Source organism: Sciurus carolinensis, chromosome 3 (assembly GCF_902686445.1).
Source record: "Sciurus carolinensis chromosome 3, mSciCar1.2, whole genome shotgun sequence".
NCBI lineage: Eukaryota > Metazoa > Chordata > Mammalia > Rodentia > Sciuridae > Sciurus > Sciurus carolinensis.
This window is the reverse complement of record NC_062215.1, coordinates 128000489-128021114: the sequence shown is the minus strand read 5'-3', so window position 1 is coordinate 128021114 and position 20626 is coordinate 128000489. Positions and strand designations below refer to the sequence as shown.

Sequence of the window (20626 nt, the reverse complement as noted above, 5' to 3'; positions counted from 1 at the left end):
GTTATTATTCCTTTCCATTCTTTTTGTATTTGGTTCATGTTATAGAGCTTTTAAGTGAAAGAATTCTTAAACTTGTTTCTAACAGACATTTTTATGTTTTATGTTCTTACCCCAGTAGAGTTGAGGAAGGTGACAAAATGGTAGAGTTTTCTAAGAGTGACATTACTAAACGAATCTGGAAATTTGTTTAAGAATAAAGAATTTTTAATATCTTAATAGAATTTCTCTTAGAGTTAGAAACGAACTCAAAGATTTGAAGGGAACTATTTACAAAGTTATAAGCTGATTAACAGAACTTTACATGTAACTGCAAGCAGATTACTAACGGATTAGTGTATTCTAAGAATTTATTTCTTGAATACAGAATTTACAATATTTCTGAGTAGGTTCACTCAGTAGAAAGAGAAAAATTTTCTTTTTTTTCTTAGGATGGATACCATGATATTGGATGTTTTATAGGCCTTCCTGCTCTCACATCTGATCCTTGGGGTCATCATGGATATGTCATCTTGTTTAAGTATTCTGATAAAGGAGACTAAGAGGACATGTCCCTCTCCCTTATGTTGCATTCTGCCATTAGCAACCTCTGTGTTGTAGGCACTCTTATGCTTCTGATTCTCTTCCACTCATCAAATCCTCACAGCATTTGAGGAGGAGACTTAAGAATGCTTTCCCATGACTGCCCATGGTCTTAGGAGAAAACCAAGTTCCTTCCTCTATGAGGAAAGTTCAGATTACCTATTCAGACAAGGAGACTATATAAGACAGGACCATTATCAGTAAGTTCCCATAGATGCTGGTTCCAAAAGCACTGCAACCTAGGAGTGAGCAGCCAAATTTTATTTTTATTTTTTGGCACTGGGGATATGAACTCAGGGCCTTGATGCTTGCAAGGCAAGCACTCTACCGACTGAGCTATCTCCCCAGCCCCCAAATTTTGTTTAAAAAAATAGAAGACTTTTTGTTCTTTGTGTAATAGACTTACTAAACCATGTTATCTGATGATCAGACAATAAATGCTGGATCATTACTTAGCACTTCTCCACATCTAAAGAAAAAGGCATAGATAGATAATTAACCTTTGACCCATATCCATCATATAATAATAAATATTATCTCCATTTAAAAAAAAAAATTGCAACCACAGTAAGGTAAGCATTGTGGCCGTCATTTACTAAAGGTTACCCAGTGTTTGGAAGAGCAGGATCTCTCATCTCCTGACTTCCTGCCTGGTTTCATTTTCTATATAGAATGTTGTTGCCTCTATGAAACAGTACTCTGCCAAAGGTTTTATTACCTGAAGTATGCCTTTTGCCTTCAGCAGAACTTACAAATAAAAGGATAAAATAATGGAGGTTAGTGTTACTCCATTCTTCTAGCTTATTTTGTGACTTGAGCTAATAGAGCAGTTGGTAGGTATTATAAACATTCCAATGTTGCTACTGAATGTGCTCAGTGCTTCACCTAAGTTATTACTTTGGAATTGAATTTGCTCTAGGGATAACAGTAAAGTCATGAACAGAAAAGGAAGTAGAAAAACTTCAAAGAGTAGGGGACAGAATCAAGCAAATAGCATTATGGAAATAGAAAATCCAAAGGAAGGGGCCTGAGTTATTATTACAGCATACCTATGATGAGCTCAGTAAGTACATACTGGAATGAAATTGAGCAATTCAAGGCTTTTCTTGCAACACATGAATGCTAGCAGATGTTCAGTGAAACAAAGAGACTTCTTAAGCAGCTATGCTTGCCTAGTGAGCAAGTGGAACATATACCAGGGTCAAGAACAACTATGGTTTAAACAAGGAAAGGACTAATTTCCTGGGGAATAAGAGTAGAGTTAGATGGGACTGGTAGTTCAACGACAGTATCCCCTCAATAGAACGGTGGTGGTCTTTAATCCTGTATTCTCTACCACTCTTTCACTTCCCCACTGCCCACCTCCCCACCCCCTATATGGCCTGTGACTTAACAGTAGTAACCTCATTTCTGTGGAACTGTACAGATTTGGACTAGAAATAATGGAAACCACTCGTATTTTGGAGGGGATACTTCCTTTTCCTTGTCCTTTCTCAACATCTATATAAATTATTTATCCACTTACTGATTTGATCATTCAAACTACTCGTTTCTCCATATTCTGTATAGGTATTAATAGTAATAAAATATTTATTTGCCCTTTTATGTCCACAAAAGCAGCACCAAAGTTGTTGGAAGATGACACTGTTTAAAAATAGAGTGGGTTATATTTGTTAAATAGATATATGTTCTTTTGTCACCTTTAATGAATGTAGCTTCTTTCTTTTTTTGTTCATGCTTTACAATGATATATGATAGTGGATTCATTGTCACATACTTATACATGCCTGAATATTACTTCCAAATGAGAATTTCCACATGTGTTTCATAGAGTTTGCAAGTTAGAAAATTAGAAGCTTTGCCCAGATGGAAAATCTGATCTAAACAATGTAATACATAATTTATTGTTAACTACCTATTTCTGAATCCTTGAAAAACTCCTACAGCCTTGTCAGAGTTATAGATCTGATGGTAACTGGTTTTTTATTCATTTAAACCCCCGTTTTAGAAAAACAGAATGGTGTGGGTGGAATGTAGTGAAGAATGGGATGGCAAGAGGGATGTGACTGTGACACTTAATTGACTGGAATGTTTTAGTTCAGACAATATTGCCTCCAAGGAGTCAGCCAAACATTAGCATAACAGTCACAGTGAAGATTCATGGTTGATTGGCAAATCTCATGAGACTGAAATTCCCTAGTGTTTGGTCTTTTTCTTCTGAATGAAGAGCTCTGTCAAGTGGGCTTAAGTAGCATCTATGTGATTCCTAGATTTTTGAATGAAAAGTGAAAATGTTACTCACTCGATGCCTGAGCTGCCAGATTTCAAATAATCAGACATTCACAATATCCACAGGATTGACTAATTCAATTTCCAGTCTCATGTTTTAGCACTAACAACTTGGCAACAGAGTATGGTTCAATGAAAGCAAATTTTGAGAGAGAAGAAAGAACCAGGTTTAAGGGACGGAGCTTCTGGGAGAGGAGTGTCCTGGGATTCATAATGCACCATTCAAGGTGAGGTGTGATTTCAGAGCATCTGATGAGGACCTTGGGACCCACAGATGACCTTCCTGTGCCCCTTGAGAGCACACATTAATTACTCCAAGATGTGATCTAACATTCTTTCAAGAGCTAGGGTAAGCCTTCTTACCTGCTATTTTGACATTCGAGACAACCATTTCTCTCTTTTATGTTACACTTGGGGACATAATTTGGCTCATGTAGTATGTGGATCTGGGCAATACAAAGAGATTTGTTATAATAGAGCTAACATATGTAGAAATTTTAGGGTGTCATGGCAAACTTTTTTATTTTTCCCCTCTATCAAGTAAACAAAGGGGTTTAAAACTATAATAGCAGAAATTTCATTTATTATAAGAAATTCTAAATGCATATTTTAAAAAATTAAGCATGTTTCATTAAAGACAGTTGAGTGCGAATAGCTGTCCCGTTCAGTTTTTAGAAGTGGGGGCAGAATTAAATGTAAAACACAAAGACTTTCTGGTCTCCTAGGATCTGCCCCAACCTTTAATGATGCATCAGTGGGAGTCTGAAACATAGTGAGAGGGAGGAGAAATGTGCTTTGGGAGAATTGGGGTCAAAACACAGCAAGCATTAGGCAGCTTCAGGAAGATGGCTAGAATATATTGGCCAGACACTCTACCCAAATTTCTCCCTGGAGTTCAAGTGTCCTAATGCCATGTGACAGTACACATCCCTGCAATAATATGCCCCATACATCAAACTGAAGGCTCTGGTGTGACAGCATATAAGAACTCATAACAGGTTCTAAAGATACAGAACCTTCACAAAACCTTATTTCTTGAAAATAATAAAATTCTATGATAGTTAACCTCATGATAACATATTGCAATAGTCAACCTAATAGTCCATATGTCTAGTCTTTAGTACTGGCATTTAAAAAATTAATTAGATACCATGATGAAAAAATACATTTCTAGTTTAGAGTACATAAAGCTATTTAGAGCTAAGCAGACTTTAATCAGTTGCTATCTAAACAGAGCAGAGCACAGGGAATGATTTAAAATGCCACAGATATATTTATAAATGTGTCTAAGAGCAAAGATGATGAAACCAGTATGTTCTGTTTGATATGTAACTATAGGAACACCTTAAATTTATTCAGTTTACACAATCCAGGTGCACATGTGTTTTCATGTGACTCTCCCCATGTCAGGTAGGCCTGATTTTAGTATCCATCTCTTATTCATTCAGGCAACAAATGTGATCTCCATTTATTTACTCAACATTCAGTTGTGATCTACACAATATATTATACATGTTTATTTTTAAGATACTGGGGTGCAACAAAGAACAGTAAGACATTTTCTTGCCCTCAAAGGGCTCTCCATTTAGTAGTATTCTCTTTTACCATCTTAGATATTAGGAATAAATAATATATAGTCACTGCCTTAAAGTTGCTCCCACAGATATGGTAACCATTAGGAACCTTTGTCTTGGAAAGGTTGGCAACTTATATAGGACTGCACAACTCAAATCCCAATAGAGTCAGGAATGAACAGGAACTCAGGGCTTCTTTTCTCATGCTTATTCCATTATTACTATTACTTCTAAACTTGTCTGACTTAAGAGAATAAATACAAGTATCCCAACGGGCAAAGACAGATACCACTACGCTTTTTTCAGAATTAGTGAGTAGGACCATATATTACCTTTAAATTGTCTGCTGACTATTGATACTTTTTGGTAGGCACCATGGTAGTGAAGGGGCCATTAAGGCTTTGTTTTGTTGCTAATTCTTAAGTTTCTGTGCAGTTTATTGTCTGTAATGTTCAACTGTGGTAGAACAAAACTTCATTCAGAAGCGAAATTTTTTTTCAAGAGAAAATTTGAACAAACCACTTATTTCAGGCAAATAGCAAATGACAAATGTTCTCAAAGCTCCAGCTTGAAATGGTAGATTTTTTGTGTCTTATGATAAATATGCTCACTGAGATGGAGACTGATGCGGGGAATGGGCATTGCCAATATGGCATAAGCCTTGTCCTGTATCCAAAAGGGTATGGTTGGGTTTCTTGAGCCTGTCTGCATTTTCAGTAGTAGTTTGAATCATTTCACCAAAAGATTTCCACTGAGCACAGGGAGTTTGTTTCAATTAGCCCATTCCATGACCTGTGGATCCTGTGAAGCGGCAGTTTTAGAAAAGACAAGGGAAGAAGATAAAGGGGACAGGATACCTCAAAACAACTCAATTTAGTTTTCAGCATGTTATGCTTTTGCATGGTGGCAGTTCCTCAGCTGCAAACCCAGAACGTTTATCAACTAGTAGATCAGTATAAAATTTGCCTATAAAGACGACAGTTCAGCTTTTTATGGTCACCCTTTTGCCTTATGAAAGTACACTTTGAATTTTGTCAAAGAGTATTTCCAACAAAGATTAAATCAGAGACCCTTGCATTGTCATTTTTATGGGTTCTTTTGTGTGTTTCATAGTTTTTAACCTGTTGTTACAAATGGGGCCAGTTTTCCAAATTACAACTTCTCATTTCCACTGACTGCTGCAGGACTCCATCAATTAGGAGTCAGCAAGGTCTTCTAAACTGCCTCTTCTCCCCTTTTGTCTCTAGCAACAGGACCTTGTGCTGTTGAGTAGAACAAAATGATAGTTTTCTGCTTTGGCAGCATCTGTCATTTATAGACAAAAGCTATCATAAATTTGGCAAACATCTACCCAAATCCAGGAGGCCAAGATTTATTATCCCTCATAAAATAATAGATTAGCTATATTTATGACAAACATCTTAAGTCTGAAGTTCTGGGGTACAATCATGTAGAACATAAATGAATCCCATCTGTCTAAAGAGAACAGACCATTACACTAAAGCTCATATTTTCATGAAATGAAATATATCATTAAGAATTTCAAAATCAATTTAAAAAACGAAATTGCCTCCATCTTTGCCCATGCACCTTGAATTTGACAACAGCATCCTGCCAGGCGAGGCTGAAGATTCTTTAATCATTAAGTGTTTGTCAGCCTTTTGGAAACTTACTTCTGAAACTTTTGAGCATTTTATATTACTTTGAGGGAGATAATGTAGAACATTTATTGTTAGTTTCTCTGCTTTTGAAAGCTATTTCCTAGTATGGCTCTAAGAAAAGTGAACCAAAAGTTGAGATCAATTTATGATTTATTGAGAATCTATTAACTTGTGATTTACTGGGGACATGCTATAAATTGCTCCAAAAAGCAAAACCTTGGATTTCTCCTTATTAAGTCAATCACTATTAAAAACTTTCTCATCTTTGGACATATTTAACAGCTATTACATATATTTATAACCTTTCTGCTTTGAAAAGATATCAGAATGTAAAAGGACTTTGTATATTGAATGTATGTACATTGAATAATTTTGTAAATGTATAAGCATAAATGCCCTTGAGATTTCAACAAAGGTTATTACTTACATTTTAATGACATTCCATTTATTTGCTTCAGGATGAATTCTTTTACAGTCACATATTTTTCTGACACAGGTGGATGATCAAATAAAGCTACTCAATAAGTATTTATAGATTCTGTGTGCGGGGCACTTGTGCTAGGCATTTTGGGGAATCCAAGTCCAAGCCTGATGATTCTTATAATCTAGTGCCACACACAGTTAAAGCTGATCATATCAAGCTTGAAGTGTTTTCCCTGGAAGCATTTCTAAAGTATGTTCTTCCCCAAATCCTTTTGCAGAGGTTCAGGTTCACTATTACGAATACTAGGTATATTATTATTCAGTAATGGATTGATGCTCTCATTTCTATAGACAAGCACTGTCCAATAAAAAATTGTCTTAATGGTGGAAATGGTCTATGATCAGTGTTGTATAATGTGAGGATGACTAGCCACATTAGCTTTTCAGTACTTGAAATGTGGCTCACGCTACTTGAGAACTGGATATTTCATTTTATTTAATTTTTAATTATTTTAAGTAGCCACATATCATGGCTAGTGACTGCTGCACAAGAAAGCACACCTTTCAACTGTAGCATTCTTTGCTCTTTTGACCTACTGTGACTCCAGGAAAGGTATTGAATTTTTTGAGTCTTTTTTGTCATCCATAAAATGGAAAAAATACCCTACCTACATCAAAGCAGTGTTGTATGAATTAACTAAAATTGTTCCTGAGTTTTGCAAAATGTAAATTATAATAGAAATGCCTGTTACTGATGTTCTTAGAGATCATTAATTTTTATTTATTATTTCTTATTAGTCCTCCTGTAGTCTTATTTTAGCTATCCCTTTTTGCTGCTGTCACTGAGAGACAGTTCCTTGTATTGGTCAACTCTCATCATCTTCATTATGCTGAACCTAGTATACTATTATCTAGACAAACAGGACCATGCATGTTAGACTTATATGCAAAACATTTTAACAGCATGTGATAATGTGATTTGAGGAATCAACTTGATTTCTAGAATACTTAGAGAATTCATAAAGCATTACTGCTGGTTGGCCTGTGAGGGCAATTCTAGAGGAAACTGACATGTGAGTTGAGGGACTAAGTGAGGAAGATCCATCCTCAACTTGGGCAGGCACCATCCAATAGGATGGGCCACAAACAGAACCAAAAAGGAGAGAAAAGAATTTCCTCTTATCTTTACTAAAACTGGAACACTCTCCTCCTCCTACCCTTGGACATCAGTACTCCAGGCTTCTCAACCCTGAGACCCCAAGACATACACTGGCAGCCCTACTGGATTCTTGGGCCTTTGACTTCAGAAGGAGATTTATATTGACTTCCTTGTTCTGAGGTTTTCAGACTTGGACTAAGCCTTGCTGCTGGCATCTCAGGGTCTCCAACTTACAGATGGCCTATCATGGGACTTCTCAGCCTCCATAATTGCTTGAACCAATTTCCATAATAAATCTCCTCTCATCTATTGATCTATCTCTTGATCTATCTCCTATTGGTTCCATCTCTCTAGAGAACACTGACTAATAACAGATTTTCATGCTGAGAAATAGGGCTGTTGCCATTACAAATACCTAAAAATGTAGAAGGAGCTTTGGAACTGGGTATTGTAAGAATTTGGAGGGGCAGACAAGAAAAAGCCCAGATTTTCATGGGTGGAATGCTAAGGGCAATCCTGATAAGGAGTCTGAAGAGGAGAACTATAAGGGAATTTTGAATCTTCTTGAAAAGAAATTATGTGGTATCCCATGGGGGCACAGGACCAAAAACCTAAAGTTCAGGGGCTCCAGCACAGTTGGGATAGTAGACATTCTTCATTCAGAGGTGGAAATAGCTTTTAGCCAGCCCCCAGGTGTAGCTTCAGTTCCATTTAGCTCCCTGAGACATTTCCATAGGCCTTTTTTATATGCAAGACAGACAAAGAAGGCACATTGCCAACAGGTTACATAAGTGGGCTTATATTCACAACCAGTGTTTATGACCTTGAGTACATACTCTGAATCAGGGTATTCATGACCTTGGTAACATTCTAAAAACAGTCTGATAAAGCCTCAGTGAACAAGCCTAACTATAGCTATCTTGAGTCTGTTCTACAAGTGGTCATGCACAAAATGTTGGTAGAAATGTGGGCAGTAAAGACCATTCTAATAAAACCTCAGACAGAAATGAGAAAGCAGGTATTAGAAACTGAAGTAAAGACAACTTTTTTACAGTGTTGCAATGAACTTGGTGGAATTGCATACAAGTCCTAGAACTTTACAGAATGCAGAACTTAAAAGTTATCATCTAAGATATCTGGAAGAAGAAACATCTAAGCAGCAAAGCATTTAGGCTACTATATGACTGTTTTAACCACACATAGTGAGATGTCAGAGGAAATAAAATTACTTGAAGATGGAATTTATAATTAAAATGGAAGCAGAGTAGAAGATCTGAAAAACTGACACCCCAGCCATGAAGAGTGATAAAGTGTTTTTAAGAAAAAAAATGAAGGATGTAACCAAGCAACTATTTGCTAAAAAGATTCACATGGCTGGAAGGGAGTCAGGGTATCATTAAGACAATTGGTGAAAGACCCAAAAAGCATTTCAGACATCTTAGAGGTTGCCCCTTGTAGGTCCAGAGCACCAGGAGGGCAGAAAAATCTTAGGGGACAGGCCCAAGGCCCCTTCCACAGGTTTGCTACCCAGAGCCACCTCAAGTCTCTGCTCTCTGCATTCCAGCACAATACTCTTTGGCATCCTCAGCCATGGTTTAAATAGACCCATGTCCAGCTCAATCCACCCCTCTGGAGAATGCTAGGAGTAAACCTTGGCACCATCCATATACTAACTGACTTTGGAGCAAACTGACAGAAGGAACCATGGGAACATAGCTTCTTCCAACTAGAGTTCAGAGGCTGCTGTGGACTGCTGGGGCCCAGGTAGAGACTTCTTTCAGGGTGGAGCCACCACAGAAAAACACTATAAAAGCACTATCTAGTAAAACTGTGGGGTCAGAGCTACCAGGGCAGTGCCTTGTGGAGCAGTGGGAGTAATTCCACTTCTGAGACCCCAGAAATGTAGAGAAACACAGGTATGAGCTTCCAATCTGTGTGAGCTGCTGACTGGGCTGAGCCCAGTAGAGTTATAGGTTGGCCCAAATCCTTCGTGTGTCCAGAAGATAACACATAGGGTGAAAAATTACTCTGGAGTCTTAGAATGTAATATTTTACTTATTGGGTTTTTTACTTATATGGGACCTGTTACTCATTCTTACCTGTTTCTCCCTTTGGGAATGGAAATGTCTGTTTTACACTGGCACACCATTGCAGTAGATAACTTATTTTGATTTCACAGCTTCACAGTTGGAGGGAATTTGCCTCAGGATGAATTGAATGTCTCACTCTTACCTGATTTAGATGAAACTCTGGACTTTGAACTTTTGAATTGATGATGGGATGCGTTAAGACTTTTGGGGCAATTGGAATGCAATGAATGTATTTTGTATGTGAGAAGGACACAAGTTTTGGGGTGCCAGGGGCAGAATGCTATAATTTGAATGTCCTCTCTAAAACTAATGTTGAGATGTAATTGCTGTTTTGACAATAGTAAGATGTGGAACCTTTAGAAGGTGATTAGTTGGATTAATGTTGTTATCATGGGAATGAGTTAGTTATTACAGGAGTGGGTTCCTGATAAAAGGGATGAATTTGGCCCAATTTCCTCTCTCTTTCTCACGTGCTCCTTTGCCCTTTTCCCAGGTTATGATGCAGCACAAAGACCCTCACCAGATACCAGTACCACATTCTTGAACTTCCCAGTCTCCTCAACAGTGGGAGGAAATATGGCCTTTAAAATTTGTAAATGACCTAATCTGTGATATTCTATAATAGCAGAGAACAGAGAGATCACAGCAATATTATAAAAATTAACATGAAACTGAATGATAATTTGTGCCTCATACTGTGCTAATTTTTCATATATCCTATCTTAATGATTATGATAGACTTCTAATGGATACTGGAAACTTAGAAATACTGGCCCAGGGCCATTCAGATAGAAAATAGGTTTAAGGTCAGAGTCTTACCCAGGCTATCCTTCAACTTCACTACCTTGATATGCTGCCTGTAGATGAAGATTTCAGGACCTTACTGCTTATGCTTTTTGAAGGCTGTTTGAGATTTTATCTCATTAACTGATACTTCCAGAAGTCTGAAATCTCAGAAAGGTATATTGTTTCTTTCCCTACCTGACTTTACAACCAATTTTGGTTTTGGAAAAAGAAATGAGTGGATTCATATAAGGATACTTTCACTAAGGTGTGATTCCCAAGTGTCATTTCCTTACTCTGCATCTGTAGCATAGTAAAAAGAGCATAAACTTAAAATAAGACAGGTTGTCTCCACCTCTCTGACCTCTATAACCTTGACCAAGTCATGCTTACTGAACTTCTATTCCTCATCTATAAAATGGGAGTGTTAATACCTACCTTCTAGGGTTGCTCTCAGGATTAATGAACTAATAAATGCAAAGTGCTCAGCTCAGTGCCTATCATGTAGCAGACAATAAATAGCAGCCATAAAAAGCAACCATTTGTTCAAAGAAATTTTCAGACCCTGTCCTTATTTTGACTCTATGATCATCTCGTGCCATGCTGGGATGCAACAGTGCCCTGAACTTACATTCCTCTTTATATGCTTGTTTTATTACCTCACAGTAATTATATGCACTTGTGTTTTCATTCCAGGACATTAAGACTTGATGAGCCTGATTTTCCCAGTGAGACATTTAAAGAGGTGAAGACCCTTTTGGTCTTCCTTGCATTTTATGTAATAGAGGAAACATCTTTCCACTCATCTTCCCACTGGTTTTGTGTTCCATTCATTACATCCTCAGTAGCTCCTGGTAGCCTACTCTATATATGGTAGTCACATAGTTTTCATGTCTTACATGAATATCATTAAGCAGAATTTAATGTGAGAAGTTCCAGTATACTCCCTAGAATATGGACAGGGCAAGAAGACACTTTTTCTTTGTATTTACTGTGAGAAATGCATCACCTCACGGGTGGACTGGCTGTTCTGTGCTCAGCTACAGTATTTGAAAGTAGGGACAACCTGACACATCTCCACCAGTCCAGAGAGAAAGATGGGCTTGGCCACTGGGATCAAAGGATTAGGGAGAGGGTGCCATCCAACTGAGAAACATACCCCTTTCTGACAAGTCCCTGCTGGCATTATGTCAATATATAAGGAGAAACTTGTCAGCCTATATATTTTATTTCCAACTTCTTGTGAAATTTTTCCTTGGGGTATGATTTTTTTGTTTGGCATTGTCAGCTATAAATTACTTAACCTCCATAAAATATGTACTTCGTTTTCTTTTAAGTATGAAATGAAATAATCACAATAGATTATTTTATTTCTTACTTTCAAATATCCGAACTCCTGTTAGAATTTTATGATGAGTTTTGCCCGCTTAACTAGCAAAATGGCCATATGTAAGTTTAAATGATGTTTTCCGTAGTACAACATCTTTGTTCTTAGTTTTCTGTTAACAAAATAATTTTACTCAATAAGTAAATTAGCATACAGTCATTCCCTTGGTATCTGTGAGGGATTTGTTCCAAGACCCCCCCCCCAGGTACACTAAAATCTGCAGATGCTTAAGTCCCTTATATAAAATGGCACAGTATTTGCATATAACCTACATAAATATATCCTCCCAACTACTTTAAGTAATCTCTAGAGTACTTATAATACCTAATACAATGTAAATGCTATGTAAATAGTTGTTATACTGAATTGCTTAGGGAATAATGACAAGAAAAATGTGTCTATACATGTTCAGTACAAATGCCATTTTTTTTCTGAGTATTTGTAATCCATGAATATTTGTAATTCACGGACACAGATCCCATGGATACAGGGGGCTTACCACTGCATTTGAAGTTTAGGAAAAGTTATTTGCCTATTTCTTTTCAACCAAAATTTTATCTAATCCTTTGACTAACCCAAAAGACATAGTGATTAATATCCAGGGAAAAAATTGTGTAAGTACAACACTTTGAAAAATCATTAGCAGCTGTTCAGCTTATATTACTTATGGCATTTTAAATTAAGAGAATCCTTTTGGAAGGCAACTTCATAGAATAAATTAAGTACCATAAAAATATCCATTCCATTATACCAGTTAATTCCTCTTCATGAATTCTATACCAAGGAATAATTATAAAATCAAAGCAAGAAAAGGGAAAAGTTATTCATGAAGATGCCCATTATAGCATTATTTGCATTAATGAACAATGAAAGCAAAGTTATCAGTTCTTTAGAAATTATTATTTAAATAAACTATTTGTATTATGCAATTTTAGTTTGGTTTTGTTTTTGTCTTATTTTGTATTGTTTGTACTGGACATTGATCCCAGAGCACTTTACCACAGAGCTGTATTTCTAGTCCATTTTTATTTTTTATTTTTTGAGATGGAACCTCACTAAATTGCTGAAGGTCTCACTAAATTGCTGAAGCTGACTTTAAACTTGTGATCCTCCTGCCTCCCGAATTGCTGGTATTATAGGTGTGTGCCACTGCACCTACAAATATTATCTAATTTTAAAAGTAAATAAAAGTAGCAACATAGAAATAATGATTGTTTATTAAAAAGTTATAAAATATATTGAATCAAAAATGACAAATGGTTTATTCATTTGTGTTGTTTTCCCGTATATTTATTGAATCCCCACTGAATAGCCAGTATTATTCTAGGCACAGAGTATCTGACAGTAAATTAGATAGACTTGGGCTTGCCTTCATGAGAGTATATTCTGTTGATGAATAGATACTGAACAAGTGATGACAAGCTTGATGAGTGGAAAGAAAGAAATACTAACCTAGTTTGGGAAGGCAGGGCAGCCTTGACAGAGGACTTAAGCTCCCTCTGCCTAGTGAATGAGAAAAAGAGCCAGGCAAACTGGGGCTCTGTTTGAGAGTGGAGAGGAAAAGAATCATAACTTTATCAGATTTAAGATGTGAAAGACGGTCCCACTGAAATAACCAAGGCAATGAAAGGATACTGGGGACGAGAAAGGAAATTTAGGATGTTTCTAAGAGAGTGGTTGCAATGGTGGGTAAGGACAGAAATGAAGACAGAATGAAATGAGGGGCATAAACACAGAAGTTCTTAACCTCTTTTTTGTTCCAGGGATTTCTGTAATCAACTAATGATGCCTATTCTTAGACTGATATTATTAAACCCATGAAATAGAAATTGTAGTTTTATAAAGAAAACCAACTCTATTAAAATACAAGTGTTAATTTTTTGCTATGATTTCATAATATATCGATAATGTGCTAAGTAAGATCTAGCAACAGGTCTAATGTCTACCATAGTTTTGCAGTGGTGGTAAGCATACAGTATTCCAGCATTCTATGACAAACCATAGTATCTGATAAGACTAATTTCTATTGGTGGTAAAGTTACAGGTACTGCTGAGTCTATTACAGTCTGTTGCATTCATTTATGATTAAAGAAAATGCTGGATTTCAACTAGAGATAAATGAAAATAAAGATTATTTTTTATCCAAGTTAATAGATGGCTTGAATTCCTGAGTCCCTTGGAAGTCTATAGATGCCAGTTAAAAACTTTTGTTTAGTGTGACAGAATTGTTTTCCCCCTCTATTTTCCATATGCTATGTTACAATAACTTGTAATATCTCTGTGGGCTTTATAATCATGGGCACAGATAGGATGAGAAAGAAACTCCTTGCCATTTATTTTGTATTGTAGCTGTGAGGTTCATGGTTTGTAGTGCAGTGTCATATCTGTTTCTTGATCAATTCTGTTATGATCACAGTCTCACAGTCCTAAGTCTCCATATAGTGATATTGCTGTGTTAGTCAGTTTTCTATAACTGTAACAAATACCCAAGATAATCAGTTCATAGAGAGAGAAGGTTATTTTGGCTCACAGTTTTGGCAGTTTCAGCCCATGGTGGATTAGCCTCTTGCTTTTGGACCTGTGGCAAGACAGCACATTATGGCAGATGTGTGGCACAGTAAAGCTGCTTACCTCTTGACTGGGAAGTGAAAGAAGAGACAGGGACTGGGATCCTGTTATTCCCTTTAAGGACCCAATCCCAATGACCTAAAGACCTCCCACCAGGCCCCACTTCTTAAAGGTACCACTCCATCCCACTTGCACCAAGACAGGGACAAGTCTATGACACACAGGCCTTTGGGGGACATACCAGATCTGAACTATAGCAATTTCTGAGACCTAGCATAATAAGAAACCCCAGATAAACCCCTTTGGAGACATAGGCCTTTTAAATAAAAAATGACTTCTATGGTCAGTAGACTTTCCCCTGAAACCCATAGGTCTTAAATATGAAGGTGAATTTGATCACCTCCTAAAGCAGCAGATTGAAAGATTAGATATGTAAAAGTATAGTACTTGCCTAATATGCACAAGGACCTGAGTTAATCCCCAGTACAAAAAAAAGAAAAAACAATGTAGAATTATGATTGACTTTTAGTAATATATTTCTAAATAATTGGTAACTTGCTTGTGTCTGGACTGTCCAGCCCAGGAATGTCCAGGCAGTACCTAGTTAGGTCCATAAAGAGGATGAGCCTGGTACCTATCTGCCTGGAGCAGTCTGAAGCAATATGCTTGTTTCCCAGCAATAATTCTGCCATGATGAGATGAAGTTTCCTCAGTAGGTCTCAGGCTGACCTTTCCATTTTCAGTGTGTACCACACCCTGCCTGGAATACCACAGCTCCACACTGTACCAATCTCTGTATCTCGAGAGGCAGAGGGAGCTGAATTCAAATTTTTGGTTGTACTCTGTGGATCTATGTGTCCTCTGAAATAGGGCCATTCACTTAAAAGAAAAAGACCCTATTCCTTATTCTACCTAGAAAATTAGTTTTTAATCTTATTTCCAGCCTTTGAATCTCTACTGGACCTACTCCCTGAGGGACTCGATTTGAGTGACATGACTCACTTATTCTATTTTCAATAATAAAACTGCCTCAGAAATAACTTTCACATCTCTTGGTGACAAATCAGAACAGGGGCAATTTTTCAACCTAAAGAAGTTGAAATATGATTTCTCTATCGTACAAGTCAAATGGCTGGAAAACTACACAAAATAAGAGAAAGCTATTCATTAGATTCAAACTCGAGCAAACAAGCCCTCTCTTGCACTCACTCAGAAAAACTGACAAGTTCACTAATATCAGTGCCAGTTCACTGAGAGAGTATAGGCTGCCCATTTTAAACATGGAAATACTTGGTGATGCTGCTGGTTTGCCTAAGACTGACAGCTTCTGCTCCTCCACAAAATGGTACAAGGGACAGTGGGGGCTACTGGCATGCAGAGCTCAGACAAGGAGGGCAATGATTGACATTTCATTGAAGCACAAACCCACTGCAAGGTGAAACCCAGTGGCCAGAACCTGATTGACACAGTTTCAGTTGGAAAGAGCAACATCATCCTATGTCAGGATTGTAGCCTGGCAGAGAATTACTAGAACATGTGAATAGAATACAGGGCCCGTTTTAAATTTACAGAATTACTCACCTCACTTTCATGAATCCTAAAAGAGTAAATGCAGTTTTTTGCCACTGCTAAAAAGACATAAAGATTTTGATTCAGTGAAGAGTCACTTTAATTTAGAGATAATTTTCCCTGCTTTTGAGATTAGTCTAAAGGCCACGATATGAAAATCAGACATAAACATAGTTAATTGGGAATTAGTAAGCTTCACGGTGATCAGCAGTGCTTGAAGAGACAGGGTTTCTGAAAATTTGGTTGGAAGCGTGGTAATGTGGCATTGGATGTCAAGGACCTGACAACATCAGACTGGTATAATATTTTAGTGTTCTGAGAATTTTTAAAAGTAGCTTTAATTTCCATATCTGTCCTTGGCTAGTGTTTTGGGGCTTGTGGTTAAGTACTCTGTTTGTTTTCCACATCTTGCAAAACAGTATAAGCCATGTAGAAAACCCCTAAAGTTTCCAAAGGTGGTCCAGCAGGTCACCATAAGCAGGAAATTAAGACCAGACATTTCCCAGCAGCAAGTCCTATGACTAATGGGCAAGTTAGTCAACTGGGAGGTGTTGTATGACAAGCCAGCCTCTACTACACCATGCTGGGTAACCCCTGGGGACACTTTAAATTAGATCCAATCTAAATAGGGCACCTCTTTGGGAAACTAAAAGACTCCTAGTGTACTGAGTCAGTCTTGGGCTACCTGGTATGAAATTAATGTGCCCTGGGGATTTGAGTTAGTTTGAGTGGCACTCTAAGACACAAAGTCTTCATAACAACACTTTCAGTGTTGGACCTCTAACATCTAAAAGGATGAGGAAAATTAAGTAATGGCACAGGAAATAGTACTTAGAATTTCTTAACGAGCATGATGACATAGACATATCCATCACATTATTGCTGAAACTCAGATGAATGTAGTATACTATAATTTAATATTACATGCATAAAACCTTCCAGAATGAATTGTTCAGCAAGAAATTTTGAATGCTCTCCAAACAGAACCTCTATTGCTCCATTAGAAAACTTGCCAGAAAATAGGACACCAATTTAGTTGCAAAAAAGGGCTGGCTCTACTTTGGTTATACTTTATTTTCACCTGTGCTTTTTACATTTTTCTGGTATAGGTACATGGTTTAGCTATATCTTTATCAGCAGTACATTATTTATCTGTATGTAAGTTTGTCTAGGATTCCTAATGAAGGAGATAATGAAATCCACATATTTATTTTATCCACCATTAAAATATTGGACTTGGCACAAAGGAATGTGTTTTTTGTTATGACTCTTACATTACATCTCTAAGAGATCTATTCTTAAGTGAATCCTCTTAGGAAAAGGGTCTTGGGCCTGTGAAAAAGGTAGAGATTTTATCAGTGAATTTAGGAATTTATGATAATGTGGCAGAGAAAATCACTGGAGTGAATTAGATCATATAATGCTCAAGAAAAGGACAAGAGAGTGACCTCAAGCAATGCCAACAGTGAGAGGCAGGAAGAAGAATAGGAGGTAGTGAAGGACTTAGAATGAGCTATTGTAGAGGCCAAAGGAGAACTGGACAAGGAACTACTGGGAATACAGTATGCAGGGGCAGTGTTTTGGACATCAAGGGGGGAAAAATTTTTAAGAAGGAACTTGTACCCAGTGCAGGAGAAGACTACACAAAGACCACTGACCTTGGTAGGAGGATAAGAAGAGAGGAAGTAGAAAGTGCCACTTCATATGACTACTTCAGGTGCACACCAGAGAGAGGGTAGGTAGGAAGGAAGCTCCAGTAGTGAACTGAGTCAGGAAATGACTTTCGGAACATGTTGGTCTCACAATTCTGTAGCTAGAGAGAAAGAACCTAGTAGAAAAAAGTAGCTGAAGCTATAGGAAAAGGAGAAGAGATTTAAAAGATAGCCCAAGTGGAAAGGTACACTTTTTCTTGTGGATGGAAGAAATTGTAATATCAGGGTAAATTTACCCAGCTTTCCCATTTCTCTAAGATAAAGGAGATCAGACAAAGCATGATGGCGCAAGCCATCCCATCCCAGCTACTCAGGGGGCCTGAAGCAGGAGGATCACAAGTCCAGGCCAGCTTGAGTAACTTAGCAAGACCCTGTCTCACAATCAAAAACAAAAGGAATGTTGATGTAGCTCAGTGGGAGAGTACACCTATGTTCAATTCCCAGTACTAAAGAAGAAGAGAAAGACACAGGAGACCAAACATTTGCTGATGAGAAGTTGGAGTGCTGATAGGGAACTTTAAAAGAAGAATGAAGTTTTCATAAGGAAGCTGACTTGTGTGTATATCCCCTGAGTATATCACTTTTCCCCTCATTTGTTTATCTAATTTTTTTACCTCTTCTTCAGGTAAAGAACTTTTCATTAATTTATGTTCACTAATAGATAGTCTTAATTTAAGCAAAACTGATTTATAACATAATAGAATTTTAAAATAATTATTTACAACTCTTAAATTAGGAATGTAACTACTGCATGACCCAGCTATCCCACTCCTTGGTATTTATCCTAAGGAACTGGCATATTATAGTAATACATACATATCCATGTTTATAGCAGCACAATTCACACTAACCAAGTTGTGGAACCAGGCTAGGTATCCATTGATGGATGAATAGATAATAAAATGTGGAATATATACACAATAAGGTTTTATTTGGCTATAAAGAATGATGAAAGTAAATCATTTGTAGGAAATAAATGAACTTGAGAGCATTATGTCACATGAAATAAGCCAAACTTAGAAAGTCATGGGTAATATGCCTTCTCTCATACATGGAAGCTAAAGATAAAAATATGGAAAAAAGTTAAAAGGGAGGGGAATCTCATGAAAATAGAAGAGAAGTCAGTAAAATAGAAGGGGGAACCAAGGGGAAGAAGAAGGGGTGGGAAAAGAAATGTACAGGGGAAAATAATTGACAAAATTATGATGCCTCAATAAAAAATATATACAATTTTTTTTTAATCTTTAAAATAGTGCCTTTGGGCTGGGACTGTAGCTCAGTGATAGAGCACATACCTATCATGTGTAAAGCCCTTGGTTCACGACAAAAATTAACTAATTAATTTAATTCAATGGTATATTCAAATTATTCCTAAAATTTTGAGCTCTTTCTAAGCGTAACCTTTCAGGAAAACATCCAATAAATAGACTGCAGCAAGCTGATGGTTATATCTGACCATAATCTGCAACACTGGCCTTTTCTTCCTGCTCCTTTTGACAGGTACAGTTCTGTTATGCCACAAATGAATACTCTTTCTTTGTGCATTCAACAATTTAGTGATGCTCTAGCATCTGTACAACTCTTACTACATTTGTTTCGCAAATGGCTTGTTCATCTCACAGCTTTTTTTATCTCACAACTTTTTTTTGCAAATCCATTAGTTATCTTAATGGAATTCTATTTCAAACTTTAAAATATCTGTCATCAGTTAGTGGTTTCAATTCTTTGCACTGTGTCAAACGTGTAGATAAGGAGGAGACGAATGAGGCAAAGGCTTGAGAAGTCTTCTGCCACACATCGATTTACATACATGCAGGTGTGCCGTGGGTGTTTTTGTCTGGCATGGAACCCCATGGGCTTTGCAACTTCATTTCTCACAAGACTGCACAAGGAGGCAGGTACTCTGACTGATGCCCATTAATTTCTTATTATTCAGAAAGTAAATGATAAAGCAGAAGAGAATGGTTTCAGAATTCCTTATCAAAGTGAGCTAACTTGGTTTAATAGTAATATAGGCATTGCTTTGTTTTTTGGAATAATAATGAGGTGTTGCTCAGGTGCTTGTGAATACAGGATATGTGACCAGCTGTCCTTTCACTGCATGCCTCTGTTGTCTAATTCTTTTTAGTGAAATAGTAAGTGTAAAGGGGGGAAATTAATTATCTAAATTGACAAGTAGTGTCCTTCAATGACTTCAGAAAGCACAAAGTATGACTTTATTAAAACTGTGGCCTGACTGAGCTGAGCACTTTTCTCCAGTCTTGGGATTCCTTTGCTATTCTGGAAGGTTTGTTTTGGAAAGAACAGGGGATTTCAATGAGCAAGGCTGTGGTTTTCCCAAAGGCTCTTTTTGACAAATGATGAGTGTTACACAGTAAGCCAAGAACCTATTACATATTACATATGTCATTGAAAAACACTGTATATATATAACATATATATAGTGTTTTTCATTGTATATATTATAATATATAAACTATCTAAAATTTTAGTCTTTAAAATCATAATGATAAAATAATTTGCAAATAGATGAATAATATTGCTCCCCCCAAAATTAAAAAATAAAATTATTGCTTTATGGGCTAGGGTGTTAAACAGGGATAATCACGTTGTGATCTACTTATGGTCTACCTATATTTTTTAGTCTTCAGCAATAAGTGTCATAGATTTAGAAATCCATTGCACTTGAATGTGGAACAGAATCTAGGACTTTGGTCTCACTATGTGAGTCACCTATGCCTACCCCTCAAAACTAATAACTTTGTGTCTTCCAACTGAAGCACTTGCCTTACCTTTACAATCTCCTTGGTTCTAAAGGCCAGTAAGAAAAGG

At 37.1% G+C, this 20626-nt stretch overlaps 1 protein-coding gene across 6 annotated transcripts in view; it reads left to right on the top strand.

Annotated features, from left to right (window-relative positions):
* Znf385b (zinc finger protein 385B) overlaps positions 1-20626 on the top strand; it is a 373034-nt gene that overhangs the window by 338808 nt on the left and 13600 nt on the right. The gene's annotated exons all lie outside the window — the stretch shown is intronic.